The sequence below is a fragment of the Zonotrichia leucophrys genome, chromosome 1A (genome assembly GCF_028769735.1).
Source record: "Zonotrichia leucophrys gambelii isolate GWCS_2022_RI chromosome 1A, RI_Zleu_2.0, whole genome shotgun sequence".
NCBI classification, from domain to species: domain Eukaryota; kingdom Metazoa; phylum Chordata; class Aves; order Passeriformes; family Passerellidae; genus Zonotrichia; species Zonotrichia leucophrys.
In genome coordinates, this window is record NC_088170.1 from 1,088,553 (window position 1) to 1,114,676 (window position 26,124).

At 46.8% G+C, this 26,124-nt stretch overlaps 1 protein-coding gene across 3 annotated transcripts in view; it reads right to left on the reverse strand.

Moving 5' to 3' along the window:
- The window catches only part of SOX5 (SRY-box transcription factor 5), a 592,640-nt gene extending 587,441 nt beyond the window's left edge, over positions 1-5,199 (reverse strand). Inside the window, exon 1 of one of the 3 annotated variants that reach the window (XM_064734430.1) lies at positions 5,183-5,199. The gene's annotated coding sequence lies outside the window, so the exon portion shown is untranslated. Of the gene's footprint in view, positions 1-4,031; positions 4,170-4,303; positions 4,386-5,182 lie in introns of those variants that run through there. The other 2 variants (XM_064734449.1, XM_064734440.1) reach the window with 2 other exon arrangements.
- Positions 5,200-26,124: the final 20,925 nt, after the last annotated feature.

Sequence of the window (26,124 nt, forward strand, 5' to 3'; positions counted from 1 at the left end):
CTTTCTCATACACAAGGATTTTATAGCAGTGTGAAAGGTAGACTCCATGGTCCTAGTTTAGAAATTGAACCAGTTTAATTAAATGTATCTTTAGACCGACTGCTACAAACCACAATATGGCACTCAGTTTAATTTAAAGCTGTTTTGTTCACTTACTCCCTGCAGAAATTGAAGATACTGAAAGCCATATTTAAATCTGTTCCAAAGCTTCTGAGCAGAGCAAGCTCAACTGAATTTTGTCCCCTCTCCACCAAAACATGGGCAAAGTAACTTAAAGGAGGAGGAGCTCAGCTAGGAGCTGGCAATTTCACCCTATGCCATCAGCTCTTTGCTGTCCTAGCCATCCTTCTAACCTGCTTAACCCAAAAGCCAGTGCTGAGAGCCTGGGTTTAAATTAAATTAAATGAAACAACTAAGATCACTGCCACTAAGAGCAGTAGTAAGACCTTAAATACAATTTTAGTAACACTCCAGTTCTACCTTGCACATCCCACTAGGCTTGGACTGGCAAAGCCAAGTTCTGAGTACATGGGGCAAATCTAAGCCTGCTGAGTCAGACATGAGCATTCCTAAAACCTTTCAGACTCATTTCAGGTAAAACCTGGATTCCCTTTCTAGGCACCAGGAGACAATAATGAAAGTCACTCCTCTACAAGATGAGGTCTTATTTGGCTCATCTTCTGTAAAAGTCTGCTCCTTGCAGAAGCTACAAAATGTCATCAAATAGCATTGGCCACTGAGCCTGCTCAGTTTGTCTCACAAACCACAACAGATTGGTCTAAGTGTTCAGTGTCCTTTCTCAGACCAGTGCAGCATTAATACAGCATTAATTCCCATGTATTTTAACTAAAATCATTCAAAGGATCAAATACTGGTACAAAAATATATCATTTAAATAGTGTGAGGATTTTTGCTTGAGATTTTGCAGGAGTGAAGAATACTATCCTTGTAAAATAACTCTGACCTGCACTTCTCAGGCAATTAATTTCCTTGTAATATAGACAAATACTTTATTCTTCAAACAATAATGACAGAATACACTTTAGCTTTGTCACCAGGATTTCTTTTTATTTAAAAGAACAACAGGAAATGGGAATGGGGGGAGGGGAAGAGTTCTATTAAAGGACAATTCACTGAAAGGTCTTTTAGCTGGCAATTGTCAGCACAGCTCAGGGCCAATGGATCAAATTTAACTCTCAAAAGTGCTGATGGTTGTATGAGTCTTCACAGTAGGGGCTGGCGCTCTGGGCCACTCAAGTTCAATTTTTGGTGTTACCACGGGATGGAGGAACTGGGATCTTGGTGAGCAAAGATTTGCTCCGTATTTGATGCACTGGGTAAAGTGGTATTCTTAAAATCACCAGCCTCCCAAGCAGCTAGTAAGCCAGCAGGAGGTTAGTAGGAAGAGAAAGTAATTGTCCTTTGTGCCTCTGAAAATAGCCAATATTAAAGGATCCTCTTATGTATTACCTGCGTTTCAATCTACACTTGCAGCTCAAAGGGAAAGAAAGAGGCTGGAGGAGACAGAAAATAAAGCTGTCAGAAATATTACAGGAGACCCTCCTCAGGCTGCCATGAAGTGTATGGTCTCCTCACCCAGAAACCTGTGCAGCCAGAGAGGATGAGTGCTCTGTAAGCAATGAAGAACTCATTCAGACAATGCACTTTACATACGCAGAGTGCTGTGCATGTCCCTGGGCATTCAGCACCAGCCTGAAGAGGCCAGAGACCTGGGCAAGGCACTGCAAGAGGGATCCTCAGACACTTATCCAGGATGGCCATGGTGCAGCCAGCACTGTGAGGACTCCACTGTACATAAATCACTGGAAATTCACTTTACATGCAGCCTTTGCTCTCCACACCCTGCCCAAAGCAGGTGGAGTGCAGCACAATCAGCAGCACAATGCTCTCATCCTGACCTGAATGTTGATACCTGTTAGCAACTTTCCCAAAACGAAGCAGGTCTGGCTGCTGATTTCCCTAGTCCTACTGTTTGGTCACAAACCTGCAAGGAAATTTACTTTGGGTCTGGGCACAACATGAAATAGAAAGAAAACACTCCAAAGCCCCCAGCACTTCAGTGCTGCAGGAAAGGAGCTCACTCTTGTTTCAAGCCTCAGTTCAAACCAAATTTGGGTCTGAACTTGACTATATACTGAATCCTAAGTGATTAACTGGACTGTATCTAATGTCTTAAAGATAAGAACAATTTAAGCAAAACAGATTGCAAAAAACCCCTGAACTTACAGCACAGCAGACTGAAAGGCTTTACAAGGGCCATTCCAGTGGGGTGCAGTGCCCACTTCCTCACCAGCAAGATTCCCACTGCCTTCCGTATGAGAACAGCTCTGCCTGCTCAGGGAACATGTGAGGATCTTCATGTTGAAAACAGGAAAAAGAAAACTTCTGTGCTAATAGGAAAAAAATCCTTGCAATAATACTAATCTATTTATAATGGTCAAAAAACATGACAGCTTACAACAGCGTCAGAGCAGCGCTTTGGCAATATTTTAGCATACTGCTGTATTTTTAGAAGGACTGTTCATTTACTTTCTCCAAAATGCTGCAGAGTCCTTATTTTTCAACAAACGATCTGTGTTTTTTTGGTGTATCATTTGCCAACATCAGAGTGTTTTATCTCAGGGTAAGGAGGAAAAAGCAGAGCTCCTGCACACAGGCTGCTGTGCAGCAGCACCGCCGGGGATGCCAAATCCCAGCTCCTCCCTGCTCTGCGCAGGGAGAGCTCTGCCACTCACAAACCTCTCTGGAAGGCTCAGCAACACGAAACTGCTGGGTTTCCTCACCCTGAGCCTGGAGGAACTGCCCCACTGCAAACAGCAGGGCTGGCAGTTTAATGGTGTTGCTCAGCCTAAGTGGTTCTAGCGAGCAGCGTGCACGATAAGAGTTCAGGGAGATGTGTTTAAGCACTTTTATGTTTTCTCAGCACAGGGTGCTTTACCATTTCAAAATTCATCTGCAAGCTACCTCCAGTGAAAAACCGTCAAGTCTCACCTGGGCCTACAGGACTGTGACAACAGGATGGTCACAGTCCCTAAGTGTCTGTATAGCCGCAGCTCCAAGACCTATAGACAAAACCCACAGGCTCCCACTTTCTTTCTAAAAAGCATATACGAGCTTCCATTGCTTTCAAAAACTTACACTAGGCTAAATTAAATACATGTGCACCCACATGTTAACTGAATTAACTTGAAGCCATCAATACGTCTCAAATGTCCATCTGTTTACACAAGCCACTTGCAGCTTTCAAGTCTTGTGCTCCTCATAGTGTAACTCTCAACCAAAACAGTCTAAGCGCAAGCAGAAAGCTCTGCTGTGAGATTTCCATGCATAATGACCATGTGTTTATTGGGTTTTCATGTTCAAATCATGTCAGAATAGACATGCTATCCATTTGCAAGATGCAACACATCGTGCCAGCCTCTCCCTCTTCAGCTGCAGAAGCCTTGTAAAACAAAGCTGGCTCTAACCTGGACAGATATTATAGCTAAATTTAAAATATCTCCCTCTGCAATTCCAATGTGATAGCTGTAAACGGTACAGCTTGCAGGACAAAGAATTAATTTCTGAGGCAATAATGTATCTTCCAGATCTGGGAAGGATTAAGAGCAGCAGATACAAGTAGCGGTTTCCAGGTAAGTTTCAGGTGATAAAATACTTTGATGAAAATCTTTGTACTGGCTCTTTGTAAGAAAAACTTTGTACTAGCTCCTCATAAGAAGTCGCCTTTTAATCTGAGTGGCTCACTTCAGCAAGGCTGGGCACAGCTAGCTGGATTTAAACTGGGAGGATGAAAGCCAGCACACATTATCCTAGAGTTCTACAGCTGGAATCAAACTTCCTTTCCTAATCTGAACTAAACTTAATATTTCACTCTTTGACAGAAATGGAGTGAAATGCAGCTCTGCTAAAAATAAGAAAAGAACCAAAAAACATTTTCTCTCTAATTTTAGGATGTTGCTGGCTTTCCTTTTAGAAGAGGTCAATGTTTCAGCGATGATAGCAAAAGCTACCTGTGCCAGCATGTGATAGCAGCCTCTCAGGGAAAACGGTTCTCATCAGACACCATTCTCCTGGACGTCCCTACTGTATTGCTGAAGATGATTGTGATGTTGAACGCCTACAAATCTCCCACGTGCCTATTTCGTTGGCCTGTTTTGTTTTTCAAAAAAAAAAAAAAAAAAAAAAGGAAAGAAAAAAAAGAGCTCGAGGCCATTATTCATGAGCAGTAAGAAAACAAATCACTCTTAGACCTACTCCTCTTGCAGATTCCCACACTTATTACCCAAAATCCCACAGCTCTCTATTGGTTGTACCCTTGACCAAAGTACAGGGCTGAGGCAGCATGCCATCCCCTGGGAAAAGCCGATCACGTTCCTCCCGGCGAGCGGCTCCGGTTATTCTAGGATCGCAGTCGGGCTGGAATAAAGTCCCCGAACTTTTCAGAGAAGGCAGCGCTCGCTCCCAGCGCCAGCGCGGGGGACCCGCGGGGCCGAGCGGGGCCGCGCTCCGCACCCCGCCGGGGAAGTCGCTTCTTCCCCCTGACCCGCTTTCTTTTCGAGGGGAAAAGAGCCGAAACGAGCGAACCGAGAGCCTTCGGCGCCCTTCCAAAGAGCCGCCCTCCTGCTCGGGCAGAAGCCAGGAAGGCGCTTTCCCGCAGAACCACGGAACGATGCTCACGCCGGTGCCCCCACCCCGGAGCCGGTGCGATGCCCGCCGTACCCCCCGCTCGTCCCCGGCAGCGGCGGCCGCCGCCGCTCGGCACTCACGCACGGAGAGGCAATTACAATAATTTAAAGCTTCCTGTCCGCCGGCTCCGCCGGGATCCCGCGGGCTGAGCCATGCCCGGGCAGGCAGGAGCAGCCGCTGCCCCGCCACACGCGCGGGCACCGCGGCCGCACCGCCCCCGCCCGCCCCCAGCCCGCAGCGGCGGAGCAGCAACGGCGGCAGCAGGAGGAGGAGGAGGAGGAAAGGGGGGGCGTGACAAGTTGTGCCAAACTTCGGGAGGTGTGCGAGCGGCCGGGAGGGAGCCGGCCGAGATGAGCTGAGCTGACAGCCGGCCCCGCCGCCTCCCCCGGCGGCGCCCACCCCGCCCGGCCCCGGAGCCCCCCGGGAGCGGCCGCGGCGAGGAACAAAGTTAAAACGGCGGCAGCCGCGCACCTACCCGCTGTCTGTCATGTCTCCTCCGGGCGCGGGGTGCTAAGTGAGACACTGGCGGGGTGGGGAGAGCCAGAGGTGCGGGGAGGGACCGGGAGATGGGTGTTTGGTGAGCTCTTCCTTTCTCTCCCCCCTTCTTCCCACCCCTTCCCCCTTCTCGCTCTCTGTCTCTCAAGGACGAGGTGAAATCCCTTGGCTGGTCATGAGGCGGCTTCAGAGACAAACAACACAATGCGAGTGCAAATAACAAAAGGGAAGAAAAAAAAACAGAAAAGGAGAGGGAGACCGGGAACAATGGGGGAGGAGAGGCTCGCCGCGCCGCGCCTGGCCGCCGCCGGCACCCCGGCAGGCAGCAGGAGGAGGAGGCGGAGGAGGAAGGCGATACGGTGACAGCGGGGAGGGGGCTGCGCGGGGAGTCCCCCCGGCACGGCGGGGCTGCCTCACGCCATCCCCGACCTCCTCCCGCCGCGCACCGGGGCGGCCCTGCCTGGCGGCCCCCGGTAAGTGCCGCGCCCGCCGCCCCCGCGCTCGGCCATCGCCGCCAGCACCATTCTCATCCTCATCCTCGCCGGCCGGGCAGAGAGCGGGGGCGGGGCTGCCCGCCGCCACAGCCCGCGGTTCAAAGCGGCGGCGGCGGCACCGAGCCCTCCCCGCCTGCCCCCCTGCTCCGCCCGGCAACTTCTCCGCCGAGCGGGGCTGCCGCGGCTCCCGGGCACACCGCTCCGAGTCCTGCCCGAGGAGCGCTCCCCCCTCCCGCCCTTTCGCTGAGAGTAAACACGCCGAGAGTTGCGTGGCCGTGGGCGTGTTGCGTGTCCGCCGGCACCTCCCGCACCGGCAGCCCGTGTCACCGCGCCGCGCTGCCGCACGGACACGCGGATGCCCGCTGCATCCCCTCTCCTCAGCTCCCGCTTCACTCCCGGCACCCCAGCCGGGCGCAGGAGCCCAGACAGAGGCAGAAGTTTGGGGTCCCTTCCCCTCCGCGAAGATGAGGAGGCGCGGCGCTCCAAGCCCACCGGTGTCCCCGCCGCCCCGGCGTTACCTCGGCGGGACCGCGGCTCCCGCGCTGCTGCAGCCCCAGGCTCGGGCAGCCCCCGCCGTGTCCCGGGTCCCCGCTCGGCTCTGCCCCGGCCCCGCGGGTCCCTCCTTGTCCCGCCGCCGCTCCCGGGCTGCCGGGGAGCCGGCCGGCCCTGCCGGGGCTCCTGCGTGGTGCGGGGGAGCTGCGCCGTCCCCGCCGCTCTGCCCGTGCCCAGCGCGGCGCTCGGAGCCCGGCTCGCTGCCCCGGGGCTGGAGCGTGGCGGACCCGCCGCTGATAAAGTCACGCTCTCGAGAACCGGGCTCGCCTCCCGCCCGCTCCCTCGCTTGTTTACTTACGGGGTCTTTTATTTTTAACGGAGCAGTTTGTACACGTGCTTTGCCGAAGCCGGCTGGACGGGGTTCGAGCCTGAGAGTGGGAAACGCAGAAATCTGCGCCCTGAGCCAAATTGCTCAAAGAAGAGCAAGTTCGGTTATTATTCATCTCCACGAGGGAAGTCTTATCTTCTACAAATATTTGATACTGGGACAAGTCCAATAATTAACAAGAACAATCAAACAATTTCACTGCCTTCTTGGGGATTTAAAAAGTCATCATCTGGAATTCATGAACATTACAACCTTTTTTTTTTCCTGTGCTTGGATATGTTACTGTATATGATCTTTTCTCTCTGTGTGTGTGTCCCTAAGTGATTTTACCCTTTCATGCAAAAAGATGCAAACCATTAACAGCACAGATAATATTCACAACTGCTGATTCAGTGAGACTTCAGACCTCTCTGTAGGAGTGGTGAGAGAGGGTGGTAACTCTGACGGGAAAAGGAGAAAAAAAGAAAAGAGCTGGAGGAATGTTTCTTTCTTGGCTTCCTCCCTACCTCTGTAGCAGGAACTCCCACGGGAGTCCTGTGGGTGGGATGGGAGCAGGGCACATGGGAGCTTGGCCAGCTCTGTATGGGTGCAAGCACCAACTCCCCAGCCAGCCCCATAACTCCTCATAAGCAGAGGAAAAGCCAGGCTGGCAGAGGAATGGGGCTTCTGAGCTCTGCAGCAGCATTTCTGCACAGCTGGGGTGCCAGGGGGGCAGCGTGGCTCTCAGGGCCTGCAGTGAGCCAGGCAGGACAGACAGGGAGTGGACAGACCGAGGGCCACGGCCTGATTGTATCCAAAAAACCCAAGCACTAAGCCAGCCTCAAACTTGCCTCTTCTGAGTGAAACTGAGGATTTTGGTAAAGGTGGCCACATGGGGGATGATGATGTTTGTCCCTGCACCATCCCTGTCACCAGCTGTGCCCAGGTTCTGCCTCTGGCTGTCAGAGCTGCACCTCCTCAGCCCCCTCCTGCTCCTGCAAACCGTGCTGCTGATGGCTGCTGGAGGCACTGAACAGCTCAGGCACGAGGCTTCGCTCTGTCTCAGGTCATCTCAGACCTGGGGACTGCAGCCAGACTTCCAGGGGTCAGCCTGACAGGCTTTGTGTGTCCTCCCCACATCCTCCAGAACTCTCCTCTATTCATTCCCTGCCCACACCTTTTTTTTTCTTTGCATGAGCACTGCCCCCCCCCTTTACTACTTGCTTTGTGCCAACTCCTCCTTACAATCATGATAAAGTTCCTTGCAGTTCAGCACAAGAAAGGAATAAGGGTGCCTGGGTCCAAAACTAATCTGGTGCAAAGAGAAAAAGCCAAATGCGGGTGCATTTTATTTAAGATCAAAAGCACAATGGTGTGAGATTGTATTATGCTCTCCACAGGAGCTGTATTTTTCCAGTTCTACAATAGGATTAAGGTGTTCAGTGGAAAAGAGAATTACAAAAAAAAAAAAAAAAACAGAAAGAAAGGAAGGAAAAAAGCCCCATTGGACTGCAAGCAGCTGCATTTCAGTTTGTCTAGAATAATGAGGATATTTCATTCCTCAAAGGCTCTAGCATCCTATTTCCAAATATTTTTTAAACAATTGTGAACACCAATTATAATTTAACTTTTACTATTTATTGCAAATAATTAATTCTGGAGGGTTTTATGTATTTATTTTCTTAGAGGAAGGATGTTGCCATTTCTGCATTGACTCATTTCAACATTTTCAGTCAACCAAATGCTTTTTAGTGGAACCTAAAGACATCTCCTTATTTAGCCCTGCATATCTGAGTGCACAGGATGTTGAATGTTAGCACACACGGGCTGGACACAGCTGGGAGCACAGCTTCAAGCCACTTTTCCACCCTGAATAACTAAAGAAAGCACAAAAGAAAATTTTCAGTGCAACTTACCCAGTGAAAGGTAGGCTACTGGGTAAAAATTGCTAGCTATTTTGAATTTGCAATTTGCAAAGCTCTGGCTAGCTCAGTTCCCAGCACCAGGGAGGCATGGCCTGAGCCTGGTGCTGTTCTAGCGCTCATGGAACATGGCTGTTGAAATGAAAGGTATCACACATCTTTACAGAGAGCAGTGTGCACCTAAAAATCAGTTTGTGAAGGTGTTTTATGAACAGATCTACATTGGTTCCCCCCACCCACCCCTGAACCTGCAAGTTAAAGTTTTATGTATGATTCTAAGGAAAAATAAATATCTCTGCTCACATAGAGCTAATCTGTCTTTAGTTTTCCCTGGCTTTTTCCCTTCTCTGCCACTACTCACAAGCTGCTTCTTGCCTCATCCTCCTAGAAAATTCATAGCTCCAGTTTTCTACTCCACTGAGCCTTGGCACACTCATTTTCACAAGAGCTGCAGTAAAATGCCACCTTTCTCACGTGGAAATGCTTTGTTGCTACCTCTCAGAGGTATAAATGACAGCATTGAACAGCAAAGCCTGAATCCTATAAAACAACATTATCTTTGTGCCAGAGTAATCCAATTATTGAGGTTCTGAGATAACCTTAAAGCCATATCAAAATGAAGAAACCCCTTAGGAACTTACAAACATCTGTTTTCCTATCAGAGAGCATCAGCACAAGAACACCCTTCCGTGGTCCCAATCAGCCCAAGCAGCACTCTCATCTTTTACATTCAGCATGCCTTATCTGCTCCTCCATAATAAAATCAGGGTGATGCTTGCACTGATTTCTGCCAGTAGGAAAGCCTCTGTTGCTTAAATTAAAGCAATGTGGTTCTATGCAGCTCTTGTCTCTGTTCTCCCAGAGGCACTAGAGAATCCCATCTATAATATTTCAAAAAGACATTAAAATAACTTCCTAGGGAACATAAAACATGCTGCTGTTGTGTCCCTGAACAGGGCACTCTCTCCAGTTTCTCGTTAGCTGATTCCTGAAATTAAATGATAGAATCATGTTTCAGCAGAGCAACTGGCAGTTTGGGTCCCACATTTAGGTCCTATTAACTAAATAAGGAATACATTTATTTTTAGTAGAAGGTGCATACAAAATCTAAAAGAAACAGGAAATGTTGATTAAATTAAATGTCAGTGTGGCGTTCTATAATTTAAACTACTGCAGGCACATGGAATGATAAAGAGAAAAGGAAGCCAGCTGAAAAAGTTAGGATACTCTCTTTGAGTCGTCCATGCTGAGCAAAAATTAAGTATTACAAGAATCTGTAAACAGCTTTCAGCTTCAATAATGGATTAAAGGCGTGAGCCACAATCATCTATCATGCTACCAGTGGTAACCCATAGATTTCAATGAGATTACTCGTATATATAAAAATAATCATAATCTATCAGGACATGCAGATGAATAAAGACAGTCACAAGGATGGATTTAAGAAGCAGGCTGGAACTTCATTAATACAATATTTTCACATGTCAAACAGTTAAGTGGGCCCAGCTCAGGGATTACAAAGCTACAATTTAGGGCAGATCTTCCCTAATCTCTCTTTTACAATGAGCTCACATCTGAAGCCCACCCCTCAACCCTTCCCCAGGAAAAAGGAGGAAGACCTAAACCACACAACACTTCCTTTAGGTTTGCTTCTTTCCCAGGCACAAATCCAGTGGCAAAGTTCCAGATTTATTTTTTAATTTCAGCCTTAGTCCACAATAACATGAGCAAAAATAAAGCTTTCCGTGATTCCAACAGATGAATAAATATGTATATTCTCATATATTCCATTTCCAAATCCAGCTTCTTAGCCCACCCCTGACTCTGTGGTGCTACAGAGGCCATCAAAACATTTAATCTTCTTCAACTCTGCCCTAATAGAAGAACATGATACCAGAATTTACACCAGAATTCCCCACCAAGAAGCAGCATCCCAAAATCACAGGTAATCCATTGTGATACAGGAAAGGATTAAGTCCCAAACTTTAATTTCACTTTTGTGCCTGTCAGGAGTGAGAGAACCTGCCCAGCTGGAGGTCTCATGCATATATTCTGGCTGCTCCCTTTCCTTCTTGGCTGTTTGCCCCACCACTGGGTTAATTAATTGTGCTTTCCATGGAGCCTCCCCTGGAGGAAGCCCTTGCAGGATGAGAATCCATGTGGTGCTGCTTGCCTAGGTGTGGGCACCAGCAGGAATGTGTGTGGCATGGCTCAGTGAAGGTCACTCAGGACTAATTAATGAGGGCAGACCATTCGGATGATGCCTCAGGTTTTAGCTTTGATATTTTTCACATTCTGTGCTGCTTTAGTGTGTGGGTCTGGGCTTCACATTCAGGGATGGTGAGCTGTGTGCACAGAGCAGGGAGACAAAACAATTCCTGCTCCAGCTGGGCACCAAGGACAAATGACCCAAATCTCAGCCCAGGAGCACAAACCCCGTGGGCTGGAGAGAGAAAAACAAGCAGGGTGGGACTGCCTGGCCTAAAGCTGGAATGGGACAATGAACTGCAAGGTGCAAATGGAGCAGAACTGATCCCAGGGACAGAGCCCATGCCCGGCCGTGCATTTTGGGGCCATTTTGGTTCATCTTGGGTGCAGCCCTGGCTGGGCTCTGGTGCTGCCCGAGGTGGATCCATGGAGGAGATCCTGTGAATAAATCCCTGCTTTATTCTGGAACTCTGTCCAGCCTCTGTTCCAGGTCAGACTTCCCAAGGCATCAGGGGCAGTGCAGACGTGGAACTTCAGACCATGAAGGGATCCTGGTTGTGCACAGCATCCACTTCAAACTCAAACCAAGGCTACAACAAAGTTTTCAGAGTGATTTCCAAGAGTTTTGGGCACTCTTAAAAGACGACAAAAAATTGTGGCATAGACCTTTCCAAAAGGAAAGGTGTCTTTCACTTTTTACATCCAGCCACATTTTCTAAAACTGGTGATTGACTGAAAAAGGGAGGCAATCAAAATAATCTGAGACTTCTGAAAATAGAGGCCAGTTCCTGTGAGTAAGTTTTAGCAGGACTGAACAGTTAGTGTCTTATCAGTAGCACAGGAACAGGGATTTGTATATACTGTTTTATTAAGATCATTATCTCTGCAGTGCTCCTTAAAAGAAAACAAAAGAAAAAAAAATTGCCGTAAAAGGACAGAAAAAATGACTCATTTTCCCGTCGTTGCCAAAAGCCTCTAATTTTCAATATAACCAGGCTTTGTGCCACAAGATAGAGCTTTTTTTTTTGTTTAATAGATATTTAGGTGCAGTAATTATTTTTAAAATATATGTGGGGGGAAATGGTGTGACCTTGTTTAAAATTTAGCACATTACTGTAGGATTATTCTCCAGCATGTATGCAATAAATAGTACCCTCAAAAAAACCAAACAAACACAACAAAATCTAACAGAATTAAGTAAAAAATGGCCAAATTTCCAACCAAAAAATATTCTTTCTTAGTACAAAGTTTGTTCTCTGAATTTGTGATCATTATTTGAAAAATCAGAGAGCATATACAATTTTTGCTACCGCATTTCTCATGCAAACCTGTTTTCGTGCACTACCATCTTTTGTGGAGTAACGCAGCTCCTAATATCCTTAAATTACTATCATAAAAACAAAAAGGAAAGGAGGTTGCACTGCAATGAGATGTCGTTTGTGTTCCTAACAGGGCAATCACTGATTTAAAATTGGCATTGGAGCTCCTTTTGTGAAATGATTGCTGGGTTAGGAAAACAGCCCTTTCAACTGGCAACATGTGAATTTCTAAGGAAGGATTTGGGTTTGGCACTTGTTCTGCTCTGTGCTCACTGTTAGACCTGCACGAATTTCTGTGTGTGCATATTCTGTTGCTCTGGATGTATCCTAGAGGAATGCTCATAAGATCACTATCGAGAAGGCTCAAATAGGTTTATATTTTACTTTTAAAGAAAAAAAATAACAAAACCATCAGCACATAAATAAAATTTTCATAAGAACCCAAAGCCTGTTTTACCTCACACACCCGCTCACGTGGCTGCAGGTCTGCAGTGAAGGATAAACAGTGCAAAATATTCTCTATTCTGCTTTTCCAGTGTGTGGGCATCCAGGCTGCTCACTACAAATGACTGCACCAGGTGAGAGGCAGGGAGAATCAGGCCCCAAAGATTTTCTGTACTGGATCAGATCAGTGGTGCATTAAGTGTGTCACCTCACAGCTGGATGCTCCAAAATGAATCTGGCTGTCTGTGCAGTGCTGTGGGAGCTGCTCTGGCACTCAGGCTGCATCCAGGAGAGGAGAGTGGGCTTTGCCTTTCATTTTCTCAGTGCATCTAGTCAGAGCTGTCCTTATTCGGGATCAAACTGTTCAGACTTCCTCAGCAGTTAAACAAGAGTATCTGACTCTGGTTGTGAAACAGGATGTAAGACAGGGCATTAGAAATTATAAATAATAGCAGGAGGGAAAACAACACAACAAACATTATTTTCTCACTGTTTTCATGTGCTTATCTGGTGTAAGAAAATAGTCTGCAACATAAGAAACACAAAATCAGTATTCCATTATTTACATCAGGATATTTTACACTGCAGAGCTAATTTATGGAACTTTGCAGCTTCATATAATTGATTCATTTAAATCAGAAAGATGAGCTAATATTACATGAACAATAAACATATACAGTATTAAGAATTTCCAGATATCACCAACACGAAGTAGCATAAATATATCAACACACAAAACTGTGCAAACCTTTCAGAGGTTTCAAATGCTAAACCCAGGGAGAATCAAATCTCAGCACATCCAGTCATAGGCACAAATATTCCTAAACCACTCCAACACACTGATTTCAGCATCCAAAAAATCCGAAGCAGACGAGCAAAACTTAGCACACATGCTGGATACATTGAGCCTAGTTGTCACATATTCAAAACTATCCAAAAAGCAGTTCCATACCTGCTATCTGACTGAAAGCCAATAGCACTTACAGGTGCCCCTAAATTGCTTCTCTGGAGCTCAGTTTCAGCCACCAAAAAACCCCAACAAAACCCACAAAGAAAATGCATGTGCCTACACTCAGAAAAAAAACCCAAATTAAAAACAACCCAAAACCAAACAAACTACCCAGCCAAAACCCAAACACTTCTGCTACAGGCTTACATGCTATTTTTTAAAAGAGTTTCATTTCAATAATATTTTGAAACATATGCCATGTGACTGGTGATCCAGCTTCCCCAGTTCACACAGCAGAACATGAAAGCTCTCAGGAACAGGTGTCCCACCATCCATTCACTCTTAGTCATTCTGAAACATAAGACTTGGCTGCAAGTCTTCTGCCAAAAAATTAAGGTCATTCAGGAAAATATTTTTTAATCCTTCTTTTTTCTTTTTTTCTATTTTGATAGAACTGCCTCTCTTCAGACAAAATAAAGTAAGAGATGAGTAAACCAATGGTCTCTTTCTGCAAATGTGTGTGTGAAGAGCTGTTATTGATACAATTGAAGTTTCACTAGTAAAAAAGAGCTTTTCAGTGGGATTGGTTTGAGTGGGCTGATTTTCCTCTCTGGCCAGGTAACTGCAACACCTGTTGTGCTGCAGGTGAGGATCCCATGGGCTATGACTGAGCACCTGACAGCCCCAGGATGGGCTGGAATGCAGGGAGAGCTCGTGCCAGGGACACCTGGGGTTCAGCCTCCTGCTGGCACCAGCTTCAGGGCCCTGTGCAAAGAGTCAGAGCAGGAAAGAAGGCCAGAAGAGAACATGGCAGGCCACGAGGATGAAATCAAAACAGAAACAAGAAGTCAAGTGGCACTCTGGGACCTGCAGAAAATTATCTATTAAACAAATATTAAAAAAACCCAAACCCCACTAAGAACCTGTCAGACCAATTAGAAATCTCTGAATTCATGTGTGTATGTGGTGGGGGGTGTTTGCATTTTTGTCTTTCAACTGACTTCAAAACAAACCAAAAAGTTTGAAAGGAAACACAGGTCTCTAGTATGGGCTTTTGTTCAGAAAGAAATCTGCACTAAAGCCCTATTGTATTCATCCTTCAAGGCAGGAGCAGGGCTGGTATTTGTAAATCCAGGGCAGGGATTAGAAGCCAGGCTTGCAGACAAAGAGCAAATCCAGGAGTTCACAGCAAGGACTCTCCAACTATAATATTCTTGAAGTCCTTCTCACCCAGACTCCAGCTGTTTATATCTGGAATTACCTTTTCTCTTGCATAGCTTCAAACTGACACTTTCACTGTGAAGGCCTTGGTGCAACTGATTAATAAATTTCCTTTTTGAGTAAGGAGGCTTTCAAAAAGAAGAGTGACTGTGACATAACTTAAATCCATGGGGAAGGAGGAAGAAGGGTCAGCATCAGACATGGGACAGGAGGAACAGGTACCAAGGAGGACATAGGAATCCTGAAGAGCATCACTCATCAAGTAGGGAGTTTTAACATTGCTTAATAGTACGCAGGCTGCTCCCTGACTTTTGGGACTTTTCAAGGCTCTCAGAATAATGAAATATTAGTCTTTGTTTTATAGCAGGGGAGGATGCTTTTACTCAGGAGCATCTAGCATCTCCTGAAGAACTCCAGAGCTGGAGAAGCCATCTTTACTTGTTTCAGCTCTCTTTGTTCACAGTTACAATCTATTTAGTGGCTGAATAGTTAGGATGGAATTAAAAACTAATCACCCTCCTACTCTCATGTTACCTTCCCTTACCAGCTGTTTACTCTCCTCACTCACTGTTTTCCTAAAAAGCATCTTGCTGACAAGTGGCAGGATCCCCATTTGTGGTGCCAGAGCCCATCAGAGAGCAATGCACAGAGATTAATCTCATTTTTGAATGAATTTTTTTTTTATTTGTCATTTTGAAATTTGAATTTCACAAGGTCATCTTCACCCCTCTTGGTGTAATTGATTCCCTGCTGATCAGTGCTTGTGTGTGCCTCTGTGTGTGTGTGTGAGGCAACAAGTGTGCAATGGAGCTGGAGCTCACCCTGCTCCATGCAGCATGTGAGCATCCTGTGACTGAAAATATGCTCCCTTGCATAATCCTGAGATTAGCAAAGTTCTAGTAAAGGATGTCAGACAGAAAAGGGAGGAGGAAAACCGCTTAAGGTAAATACAGGGGAAAGCCCAGCCTAAGAAATGAACCAACAGGGCTCCTGCTCAGCTCCAGCTGCATCTCTGTCGTGCCTGTGTGAACTGGAGTGAGGCATCACAACTCCTCTGGCCTTGAAATCCCTTCTCCTAAACACAAGAACCGAAGTAGGTGGAGCTATGTGAAAGATCCTTGGCTGTTTGGAAGATGAGTTGTGCCAGTGCCAGTTGTTGATAATCAACTTCTGACAGACAGAGGAGGGAAGGTCAGCAGATCATCAAATACACCCTGCTCCATGTGTGACATTCATGGGAAATGTCACTGGCTGCAAGTGCTGATCACCTTGGCAGTGCCTGGTGGGATGTGGCACTGCACAAACACCTGGAAGGTGCTCACTGGCCCTGCTCAGGTGTGCTCCTGGCTGCTGGCGTGTTGGATGCTGGAAGGGGAGGTGCTTCCCAGACATCCCTTTGCAGGAAGGTGCCATGGCATTTTAAGAGTTGCAATCCCACAGCTGGGGTTAGCACTGCCTGGCAGAGTGACAGCTGCAGTTCCCATGTGCTTCTGTCTAAGAACTCACCCCACAGCCTTTGTGCAGCTGGGAGGCTTCCACACAGGACGGACAGTGTCTTCACTGACAGAGAACATGATAAATGATACCAACTATAAACTGAATCCCTGTGCCAAATTCTTGTATTGCAGACTTGGGGCCAGAATGAAGTTTTTTGGTTTGGGATTTTACAAGGAAACCTATTACCAAAACTGGCATAGCAGCCTCCACTAAATCCAAAAGAGGAAGCAACATCTTACAGGTGAATATTTGAATTTAACATCAAAACTGAATACAGCTCTATGGGTTGCAGAGATCTCCTGCTGATTTTATTTCTAAAGACAAGACAGTTCACCCCCAGAGATTCTTTTGCTTGTATATAGAGAGAAAATAATCTCTCCTCAGATCATCTCTCTGTCTGTCTGTAACCCATAGAGTTTGCGCCAGCAGTCCTTTCATTTGTGCTGAACCCTATTTTTGGTTGGCAGCAGAGGGGAGGGAGGCAACCAAGTAAAGGCTTAAGAGAAAGCCTCAGCTTGTGCCCACAGAAAGGTTTTTCCAGATGGGGTATCTCCTGTGCTCTCCCCAAACCTGCTGCCCTGCCAACCCCCTCCTCAGGCTGTGCCCAGGAGCTCCAGAGGTGGTGACATCTGTGGGGACATCTGGGTACCTGCCCAGGGTTCCCCGCAGCTGCATCAGCCCTGGGCAGCCTCTCCTGCACACCTGGCAGGGCACCAAAAACCCATTTGAGTCTTTGGCAAAGATATTTCCCTCCCTGGTGGTGTTTTGAGTTCTTTCTTCGAGCCTTTGTGAGCTTGGAAGCAGTCCAGGCAGCCCAGAAGACAAAGCAATGCAAAGATCAAGTCCAGGTTCACTGGGGTGCCAGGCCCCAGGTTCACTGGGGTGTCAATCCCCAGGGTCACTGGGGTGTCACCAGGCACTGGGTCAGGCCAGTTCACTGGGGTGTCAATCCCAGGGTCACTGGGTGCCAGGCCCAGGGTCACTGGTGCAGGCCGGGTTTCATGGGTTCACCCAGGCACTGGGTCCCAGCCCGGGTCACTGGTTCAGCCAGTCTGGGGTGTCAATCCCAGGTTCACTGGGGTGCCAGGCCCCAGGTTCATTGGGGTGTCAATCCCCAGGGTCACTGGGGTGTCAATCCAGGTCTGGGCCAGGCCCGATGGTCCAGGCCAGTTCATGGGGTGTCAATCCCCAGGGTCACTGGGGTGCCAGGCCCAGGTTCATTGGTGTCATCCCAGGTCACTGGGTGTCAGCCCAGGTTCACGGTGCAGCCCAGGTTCATTGGGGTGTCAATCCCCAGGGTCACTGGGGTGCCAGGCCCAGGTTCACTGGGGTGTCAGGCCCCAGGTTCATTGGGGTGTCAATCCCCAGGGTCACTGGGGTGTCAGGCAGGCTCAGCACGTTCTCCCCCTCCCAAGGATCCCTTCCCTCCCAGCTCTGCCTTGTGGTTTTGCAGCAAGGTGGAACGGAGCAGATCCTCTATGAGCCGATGTGCACCCAGCGTCCCTGAGCTCATTGTTGGGTAAGAAAGGAGCTGAGTGGGAAGGTCAGGAAAGGAATTTGTGTGTGTACCTAGCAGAGGCTCCAACCCACCCTCTGTGTGTGCATAAAGAACACCAGGTATTTACAGACAAAAGTAACGAAATCTACAAGGGTGTTTCAACTGCCTTTTAATTCTGATTTCATTACCAGCTGAAGTGGTTTGAAATCCACATTATCACGACTGTCTTGGTCTCAGTGATCCCCTTCCCAAAGCAAGTTACTTGTTGCAGAAGTAAATTACTTCATATCATTTTCTTAGAAGATCATTAAAAGAATTTCTCATAGCATTCGGGTTGCCAGTTTGAACTGGGTGGCAAACAAGAGGTGGCAAACTAATTAGCACCTCAGAAATATAACAGATTAAAAGTGAGTATTTCTGTCTCATTTTGAACCCGCTCAAATACAATGGATCTGTAAATTCAGCTCAGAAGCTGTTGGGGCTGAACTCTGCTCAGAAGAAATTATGTTCAAAGAAGACAGAGAAACCATTACAATGAAAAATAAAGCACAAGACAGAACAGAAATCTGATAGGATGAAATATCTAAAAGATTACATGGAAACTAAACAGAAATACAAATGCTTTTATTAAAAGAAAAGTGAATGAACAACGACAAAAAATAAAAGAAGAAAACCCCAACTTTACAGCAGCCCAAACTGATGGAAGCCCTATTTCTATACCTACAATAAGGTTTAGTTTTCCTAGAAAACAAACCAATTGCCATTATAGAAAGGAGAGCCTCTCTATTCCCCTGCAAAAAGTGGCAAGCCACTTGAATTCCTCTCTCCCAGTAAGTAATTCACAAAGGCTCTGATTCTGCAGAGCAGCTATTGGGCAGCATTGGTGCTGCACCAAGTGCCAGGGATATGGTGAGGGCCCATATGTCTGCAGATCCCCCCAGCACAGGCACATCCACAAGACGTGGGAGGTGGAAAAAGCAAAGCTGAGTGCAGTCCACACCAGCACCCTTAAATCTTAGAGCCACAAGTGTTTATACATCTGCTAGGGAAGATTAGACTGTCCAGATCATTAAAATTCAATGCATAAGTAGAAATACTTAAAATACAAAAGAAAAAAACTTTATATAGCAATTTCCCCCCTCCCTCTGAGCTGGTTTCCCTGTCAGTGTAACTCTGCCAGCTTTAATGCCTGTTATTTTTAATTTGCTGCACAAGAGGAAAGGCAATCAGGGAAGTTCATGTGCTCACATACTCTCCTCCACATGCGTGCGTCGATGGATATCATACATAATTTCTCAAAGTAAATATGTGGTGATTAATTTAATAAAAGAAATAATTGCAAACAGCATACGGGGTCATGGGTGACAAATCTAATCATTTACTGAGAGTAATATATGCAGAAATAAACAAGATATAGCTTATAAGCAATGTGTGGGAAGTTAGCTATGATTCAGGCAAGCGTTTGGATTTCTTGTTTGTGGACAGAAGGTTGCAAATTTAACCACTTAACAGACACCTCTCTAATTTCCTGGTAATTAATGATTTTTGTAATGATTATTAAGGCCTCCAGCCCTAGTACTGTCAGCTCATTATTGTATTTGTGAATTAACTGTAGCAGTTAAAAATATAGGTGGACCAGAAGCAGCTCCATCTTATCCTGGGCTGTTGCAGCACTCTGAATTAGAACGTGTAACCCCTCTAGTGGAAACTGGGAAAAGTGGCTCCAATGAATTGCCCACGGTAAGACACGGGCATTCCCAGCTCCTCCAAGATCAATAAATGAAAATTCCCTTGCTCCTGCGTCCCTTCAGATGCCCTGGGCTCAGAAAAGTGCAGCGTCACTGATGTTTCACTGCAGGATGCAGGAAAAGTGCTGGCAATAGAATGGGGTGAAATGAAGGAAATAAGGTTTGGGCCAAGCATCCTGTTTCACTCCAATGAGAACACAATTAAGCTGAGCCACCCTGAGAAGTTTCCTTTCAATAAACAGCCCCCTCAGTTTGAAAGTCCTTTGGAATGTGGGTGCTGAAACAGTGCAGTCAGCAGAGAAAAAAAGATGTGTAACTTAGGGTACCCTCATTTCTTCTGACACACCTTTGGGTGGGATGCTTTCCCACTGCAGAGAAAGGGACTGTTGAGAAGTTTGAATGGTCTCATTTTCCTCCACAAATGGGAATGGACTGAAACTTTTCATTGGTGCACAGGGCTGTGGTTGCATGGTCTGAGCACAGAGCTCTGAGCCCCACAGTCCAGAGCTAGCCAGGACCTCTGGCCTCATTCCAGCCATTGGCTTTCTCCCATCTCAGCTTCCTCACTTCCAAACTAGTGAAAATACTTAACCCTGAGTTCCTCAAAGCTGAAATGTACACTCAGCAGCAAAGGAAAGTTATTAAGTCTATATACACAGCATGAGTGTGTAAGCACACAGCACCTGGCTTCTCAAAATCTCCATCTTCACACATGGACAAAAACCACCCTAGACACACCAAGGACAGCATTGTGTGCTCCTTGTCCTCATCAGGAATTCTTGTTTTGCAAAGACAGCCACTCTTTCATCACTACATCATCTCCATATCAAAATGAAAAGAGTCAATAAGTCTTTAGACATGCTACCAAAAGGTCACTGACCTGAGGTCGTCTGTGTTGGGGTGAGAGCAGAAAATACTTTCTGTTTGTTAAACAGAGTGATAACTGTGAAAGAAAAGCTTAAATAAAGTCTTCTCTGTAAAATGAGGTTAATCATGTTGTGCCTGTGCACAACCCAAATGAAGTTAGAATTAGGTGGTGGACAGGCAATGCCACAAATTTGTCACAACAGGACAATAACTTCCCTTCTTAAATATCTGTCCTTCAGGGGGAAACTGAAGCCCCCTCACAGCCAAGCTCAAGTCTCTGTGCAGTTCTTTTAAGCTCTTCCTATTCCCTTGGCACAGCAGTCTGGACTTGCTGAATTTGAGAGCGGGATGATGGATCCCTATTGCAAATGCAAATTGCTGTGCTGCCCTGGAGTGGGACAGTGCTGACAGGAGGGAGACAGTGGGACAGGAGGAGAAGGGACACCTCTCCTTGTCCACTTCTGCAAAACTGAGGAGAAGCAGAAAACAATTATTTCTGTGACTCTGTCTTGGAACCTTTTTTGCGCCTTTTCCTCCCATGAAAACTAAGGATAGCTTTTTCTCATTTTAGAGGATTAATATCAACCATTAAGATGGTAGTTGAATGTATATAATTATCTGTTTTTTCACTCAGTGTATACTCAAAACTCTCTGTTGATTTACAGACTTTTCAAGTGTGGTTTGCACACGTATCATTCTGTGATACAGGAGTATTAATCACATACTTTTTTTTTTTCATTTAAATGTTAATGTGTACAGGTAATTTTCCAATATGTAGAAAATATGGTAAAAGCATGAGTGCTGAACACTCATCAGATGCTAGAAAGTGTCATGCCAGATTCTAGAAAAGCTTCTCGGAACCGACACAGCTGGTCAGGAAATACCCCTGCCTGCAATCCAGGCTTGGTTAGCTTTTTAAAAAGGGGCTTTTAGGGGGTTTCATTTTAATATTTTAATGCCAGCAGATTGTGGTGCCTTACAGTAATCAATCCTTAAAAGTGATTAATTCCGAGGATGCGCTAAAGGGTGTGCTACTATATAAAAAGAAAAGGGGATTTTACCCGTTTATTATTTGCATAATGATTGAGGACTCCCCTCAGCTGAGTGCTGGCTAATTTGCAAGACAAAAACTGAATGCTCACTTTCAACATGCACCTAGTTAAGTCCTAGTGGAAACCCAGCCCGAGACTTCTCCTTGCCTGTTTGCATACAGCTGAAACCCGCACCTTCAGAGGATTTTGAAGCGCTGCTACCGAGATTTTCAAATCAGCCTGGGAAATTGAACGGGATTTTCACAAGCGAACCTTAGGTCTATTTTGAGAAATCGAGAGCAAGTGCAGGTGCAAACAAAGATACTAACGCAAGTTCTAACTCAAAGTTTAAGAGCCGATATACAATAATTAGAAGGCATAAATCAAGTAGGTGTTATCCGGTGTTTTCGTGTCAGCAGAAAGGAGAACTGCAGGACTCCCGAATAACTGAGCGCACAAGGGACAGCGCTGCTCCTCGCCCGCATTAAAACAGAACCAATCACATAGGAAATGACCACTTGATCCGAACAGCACATCCCTGCTCGGTGCTCTGGCAAGGATCAAAACAGCAGGGCGGTGCTCAGTCCCTCTCAAGGAATTCCTCTGGGCTCGGGGCTGGCACCTGCCTGCAGAAATCACGGGGTTAAACACCCAGCACTGCCCCGCTTGTTCGCGGCACAAGTGAAATTATTATTAAGTATTATATTTTCGTACCCAGTGCGTTTTCAGCACGAGCAGGCTCCCCACGTTTCCCACCGCTGTTTTCAGCTCGATCCTGGCAGGTTGTACAGACAGAAGCGCAGCCCTGCCCGCCGGGCATTACCCGAGCGCATCATTTACCAGCCCGGCTCCAGCGCTGCTTTAGGGACCTTTCCGCGGGCAGCTCCCCGCAGTTTGCTGCCTGCCCGGTTCTCCTTCCCCAGCACTCGAGCACCTGTAAATCTCGGGGCTGAGCAGCCCTCGTTAACCATTCCGGTGCTGGCTGCGGGCACACAGCGCGCCGGCACTCCGTGTCTGCCACTAAAACACCTGAGCTGAACACAAACACACCTGGGCTAAACAAGGCTCCTGGAGCTGAAGGGTTTGCAGGAATTCTGTGCAATCTGCCTCTCCATCTTTCTGTAAAGCCCCAAAAATCTGAGTGCCTGCTCAAGTGTCACGCTGCGAGAAGTTACCTGCATGGTCTTGGTCACGAGTGTCCTGAGACAAACAGTGCCAAAAGCTTTCGTTTGGTTGAGATATACTTAGCTAGAAACTAATTCCCAGGCCTTGGATATTTTCACCAACTTCCACCTCTTTGTAAGCAATATTCTTTCTGTGAAAGTAGCCAGCTAACAATCCCTGCAAAATGAACATTTTCTAATTGGATTTAATGAAGTCAGGACTGGGTATTGGTGATGTGCTCAATAAACTGCTTTAACCTGGGACCTTTAGCATTGCCCTGCTCCATCCCAGAACAGCTGACCCACGACTTCCCTAGCTGCACACACAGAGATTTGATTGAAAATAGAGAAATGGAAATGTAACACCTTCCCCTACCATTGCTGTAGTGTTTTGGACGTGCAGCATGGGATGCCATCAAGGGCCACAGCTCCCAGGGTTTGATAAGGGAGCCCATTCTGTCACTGCTCCACAGGGACAGGACACTTTGCTCTGAGCTGAGGTCCGCAGACATCTGGAACTTTGCTGGGTTTGAGTTAACTGAAAACATAACTCTGTAGTGGTGTTAATTTTCTTCATAGTGTGGGACTGTGGTTTGGAATTGTGCAGGAAGCAGTGTTGGTAGCACAGGGATGTTTCAGCTCTTGCTCCCAGCGCCAAGGTGGTTTGGAATCGTGCTGGGAGCACAGATCCAAGGCCTTTCCTGCCCCTCACCCAGCAGTGGGGGTGCACAGGGGGCTGGGAGGGGATGCAGCCAGGACAGCTGACCCCAATGAAGCAATCGCCCCAGACCACATGGATCGTGCTCAGCATATAAAGCTGGGGAAGACAGAGAAGAGGGGGATGTTTGCAGGGATGGTGTTTGTCTTCCCATCTCACTGCCACATGTGATGGAGCCCTGCTGTCCTCGAGAGGGCTGAACATGTGCCTGTCCATGGACAGCAGGCAATTCATTCCTTCCTTTGCTTTGCTTGTGTTTTACCTATTCAGCTTTCGCTTTACCTATTCAACTATTTTTATCCAGACTTAGGAGTTTTCTCACTTTGACCCTTCCCGTTTTCTTCCACCTCCCTCAGAGGACAGTGAATGAGGGGCTATGCAGAACTTAGTTGCCATCTGGGGTTAAACCACGACAGCAAGTGAAACATTTCACTTTACTGCATGGGATGATGTCTCTCTCTAGTGGCTAGGTACAGTCACTATAGCCACATGCTTTACTTGCATTTTGGATGGCATTCCTAGTTAAACAATCACTGCCGTAATCAAATCCTGTGCTAAAGGTCCCAGGTTAAAGCAGTTTATTGAGCACACCACCAATACCCAGTCCTGACTTCACTAAATCCAATTAGAAAATGTTCATTTTGCAGGGATTGTTAGCTGGTTACTTTCACAGAAAGAATATTGCTTACAAAGAGGTGGAAGTTGGTGAAAATATCCAAGGCCTGGGAATTAGTTTCTGGCTAAGTATATCTCAACCAAACAAAAGCTTTTGGCACTGTTTGTCTCAGGACACTTCTGAAATCCCAAGGATATACAACATTTATAGGGAGGTGAGAATAACCTTTTCCCTCAGCTCCTAATGTATTTCAACTTCTTATTCTCCTAAAAGCCAATAGAACATTTAAGTGGGGGAAATTCTAATAAAAAAGGGTGATGTTTGAGTGTTAAAAAGCTGCTAACTTGATAAGGTTCTCCCTTCTACTTGCTCACAAGCAATAATTCAGTTCAAGTGGTCAGCGACCAAAGGCCAGATTTTTAGATGTAATTAGATGGAAAAAAGAGAATAACAATGCACCTAGAAGGAGTTTCTGAAGTAGAAATTTTCTATTGTGCATATGGAGAAATTCTCATTGAATGCCTGCCTTGTTACAGACCCAGCTTTCTCTAAACAATAACTGACCTTCACCCTTACTGACATGCAACAGCTGTTTGGTAAAAATAAAGTGGGGGTTTCAGTCCAGCCTTTAGTGTGCCTCCAGCACCAGGGTCATTGGTGTTGTTTGGGGTAGGAACTCATTACAGCAAGGCACCAAGGGGAGGTCCCTGCTGCCACTGTCCAGGTGCATCACTGAGAGATTTCCACATTTGGGCTGCCTGTCTTCAATGAGAGTCACTAAACCTCATGACTGAAAAACCACCTGATGGTGTTTTAGGCACACCTGACAGTTACACAAGTGGGACATGGAAATCCTTTGTGGATGTCTTGCTGATGCCTTGGGAAGGCTGCCCTGGAGCAGAGGCTGGACAGAGTTCCAGAATAAAGCAGGGATTTATTCAAAGCATCTCCTCCATGGATCCACCTTGGGCAGCACCAGAGCCCAATGGCCCCAAAATGCACGAGGGGCACGGGCTCTGTCCCTGGGATCAGTTCTGCTCCATTTGCACCTTGCAGTTCATTGTCCCATTCCAGCTTTAGCCCAGGCAGTCCCACCCTGCTTGTTTTTCTCTCTCCAGCCCACGGGGTTTGTGCTCCTGGGCTGAGATTTGGGTCATTTGTCCTTGGTGCCCAGCTGGAGCAGGAATTGTTTTGTGTCCCTGCTCTGTGCACAGAGCTCACCATCCCATAACGTGAAGCTCAGAACTGCACACTAAAGCAACACAGAATCTGAAAAATAAAAAGCTAAACCTGAGACATCATTCCCAATGCAGTGCAACTCTGCTGCAGCCAATGGGAGAGATGGGAACTGCAGGAGAAAAAGGAATCCTGGATCAGGAGGGGATGTGTTCTAGTGCTAGCAAGCAAACCCCTGCTTTTGCATGTGGCTAAGCCAAGGAGGGAAACTTCGGGATGTGGAACAGCAGGGAAAGCACTTCCACTAGATTACAAACAAGATATTAATTGGGGATGGGGAAATAATATCCTCATATTATCCAGGGCTGCCAAACAAATCTGTGGCAGAAAAACAAGACCTGAAATTTCTTTCAAGTTTTCTAGTCCCAGTCTGCATTTGCTAGACTAGACCATTTTCTGCTTAGGACAAAATAGACCAAACAAAAAAAAAAATGACCTTGAAAAAATGAGATCCTCATCAGGGATGAGCTGTGGGACTGATATTTTAATATTAACTCCTAGATTGCTGTATCCTGGTATTTATTACTGCATTTATTGGGGGCAAATAAAGATTTTGCCTATAAACCCAGTGAAATGGCAGAATCTGAACTTCTGCAGTTGCCTGAAGAGTTATCACATGCAGGGCAGGTTGCTGGTCCTTCTCCCAGGACCAGGAGACAAACAGCCCTGACACAGGAAGGACCAGGCCGTCCTCTGCTGTGGCAGGACAGCGTCTGCACCCAGAGGACACCAAGAATCCCTGCCTGGCACTGCCACGGCTCTGTGCCACTCTGGGCGAGCCCTGCTGCAGCTAGTGGCACATTTCAGCAGGGAATGAGGCCTGGGAATTGCAGCTGTGCATGAATATTGATAATAGCTGCTGTGCTTTCCATCTCCCCTCCCAGGAGGGGTGAAGTGCTTTCTCAGCACGGGTGAGACAGTGCTTCCAGGGAGGCAGGAAGGGGAAAACCGTCTCCCGTTTCTGCTGCCTCAGGGCTCGCTGCTGCTTCCACAAAAACAAGTGGCGAGGCTGCCATTTCCTTGGGAGGAGGCAGGATCAGACCCTCATTTTCCTGCCAGACAACACACCCTCATAATTATGTATTCACACCATATTTTGATAATGGTTCCTTACAGACTAATTAATATGAAT